Below are 2,972 nucleotides of genomic sequence, written 5' to 3' on the forward strand. Positions count from 1 at the left end.
ATTTACCTGAATGTGTTAAGATAAAATGAGACATTAATTTCAGTTAAAACGGGTCACCTTCTGAGTTGAGTTTAAGCAGAAATTCTGGTGGTTTCTCTTATTAAAAATTATTTATATTATTAATATATTGTATCACTGCATTTGTGACACCTTTTTCACATTTTACCTTCTAAATGTGTTTGTATGTGATGTGTGTTTATGTGTGCTCGACTATGTTTGTGTGTGCATGTTAGTGAGGATGTGTATGTGTTGAAGAGTATGTGGTGAAGAGAATGGCATTTTTGATGATGACGGCTTTATCTGTCAAGACTGTTTTTGAAAAACCTTCAGATTGTGCGTGCACACACACTAGTTGTTCAGGTTATTGTTACATTTTTCATGAAATTTATGTTTTATTGATGAAATTGATTGAAAGGTTTGAGTGTCTTATCTCTTCTCTTCGAAATTATTTGCAGTCATTGGCTGTTAACTTTTAAACTGTTGCCATTATTGTTACATTTTTTTCATTAAATTTTTTTTATTGATGAAATTGATGTTTTAATGTAATTCAAATTGATGTTCTAATGTAATTTAATAGCAATGTTACACTGTTACATTATAAAATTAAATATAATTAAATGTGTTTTATCAGAAATGTCTCTATTTCACTTTGCAGTTTGACTGGCCCATTTTTGCTGATCAGCCGGCCCATTTTACCTGAACACTGCTATCTCAAAAAATGTGGGGCAGCTAATGTTTCAAAACCTGTAGGGCCTGAACAATTATATTTTATTACATCAATTCAACACAGAAATATTAAAAACAGTCCTTATTAATCATAAGAACACAGTTAAATGTCATACATGGGTTTTTTGTTAGTATCCCAAGCGATTAACCAAAAAGTGGCCCAATTTACCTGATATCACCCTATTTAGAATACTCTTAAAGTGGCTTAATGGATTAGCGCGTTGCTTGCCTGTACATAGTATATATTTTTAATAAATTGTATTTAAAATATGGGATTTTTATAGACTGCATTTGGACCCATTTTCCTTGAACAGCACATTGTTCACCTTATAAAACAAGTACTGACCTATTCTTTCCAACCATTTTACACCCAAAAACAAAATCACAAAAAGCACAAAAGCACTTTCATGGTACCTCAAAAGCATGAGGTACCATGAAAGTGACTTGGATTTTAGCGGTGTTCATTGCCATAGTAACTTAAACTCCACAGCTAACCTGCTCCATGGGGACAGGTTATATTTTGGGTAAGAGATCTCAAACTGACACAAGTGACACATGTCTGATGCAAAAAAGTCACTCCCCCAGTTTCTCTTCCTCCAAATTAAAGGTCAATATATAATAATAATAAAAAAAAAATGTCTGAGTTTAATGATAATTATTTTACATGATTTATCTAATTATTATATGATTTATAGTATTATTAATCCATTACACACAAACAATTTTAGTTTAACAATTATTATAAAGCATTTATTTTAAATGAACACTAATATATACAGATCATATGTAATATAAATAAGCTGTAGAATCAATAGATAACACTTTAAAAATGACTACATCTTCAAGACATGACCTTACATGTTCAAGTCTCTATTGCTATTTATTATCAACTATATAAATCCACTTCACAAGGTTCACTTGTGACTGCACTGATAAAGCAAGATTATGTCTTTTATTTGTCCTCTTTCATGGACAAGTACTTTCTTCAGTGCAAATGCGTTAAAATTCCTCATATTCTTCAATCTCTTAAAGAGTTTTGAATCCTGCTGGCTCTCTAGCGAGAAGTGAATTATCACACTTGCTTTGTGTTACAAGGCATGTGACTTGGATGTCTGTCACTGATGTCACACATTCATGTGCAGGTGCTCCACAAACTCAGGATCAAAGCCTGAGCTGACAAAGAAAGTTGATAATCAGCATCATGGAACCAACAAAGCCGGATTGGAGTGGTTTGGTTTTGTCAACTCTAAACTAATCCTGTAACTCTGAATTTGTTCAACTACCATCATGGTACAGGCCCCTGATCCTGCACTAGACAAGAAAATACAGACATAAACACAATGTTTTTTTACATGCTCATTTAAAGTCTTTTTTGTGAAGTTTAACATAATATTGTCTGGCCAGAGCCTCTGTAAAATGGTAAAGTTTTAAAGCACTAAAAAAATCTGGGGCGCCTGCAGGATTTCATCAGGGCTGCGTTGTGGTCGTCTCAGGGTGTAGGTCCACCATCTGGTCTGGGTCTGGACCGGATCCGGCTGACTATGATAAACTTAGGACAAGGATGAGACAGAAAATAATAAAATAAGTAATAAGTATCGGTGTTGACTTTCTCTCACAGCACCTGTAATCACACAAGTACATTTTCATACAAAATTTCATGAAATCTCATAGTAGCCACAAATTTTTAAATTTTTAAAAGGATACACATAACCACTGCCCTTTAAAACAAAAGTGTAACTGACATTTAAAGAAGTTTGACATTTTGGGAAATGTGCTTATTTGCTCATTCTTGCCAAGATTTATTTGAAAATCTCTCATGTCTAAATGGTAACCATAAAGCTACAGCCAGTCAGCTGGTTAGCTTAGTGTCAAGGCTGGAAACAGGCAGAAACAGCTGGACTGGCTACAGTCCTCACTGCAAACTGTAGCGCAATGACATACTGAATTAAATCCAATACATAGTGAACATTGTAACATGTAGGGGTAGGGTTAGTTTCTGTTATTTATCCAATATATTTAGCTTTTAAAAGGGTCATATGATGTTGCTAAAAAGAACAATATTTTGTGTATTTGGTATAATGAAATGTGTTTATGCTGTTTAAGGTTAAAAAAACATTATTTTCCACATAATGTACATTATTGTTGCTCCTCTATGCCCCGCCTTTCTGAAACGCATCGATTTTTACAAAGCTCATCGTTCTGAAATGAAAAGCGAGGTGTGCTCTGATTGGCCAGCTATCCAGTGC

Source organism: Sinocyclocheilus rhinocerous, unplaced genomic scaffold (assembly GCF_001515625.1).
Source record: "Sinocyclocheilus rhinocerous isolate Xijiao unplaced genomic scaffold, SAMN03320098_v1.1 scaffold398, whole genome shotgun sequence".
Classification (NCBI taxonomy): domain Eukaryota; kingdom Metazoa; phylum Chordata; class Actinopteri; order Cypriniformes; family Cyprinidae; genus Sinocyclocheilus; species Sinocyclocheilus rhinocerous.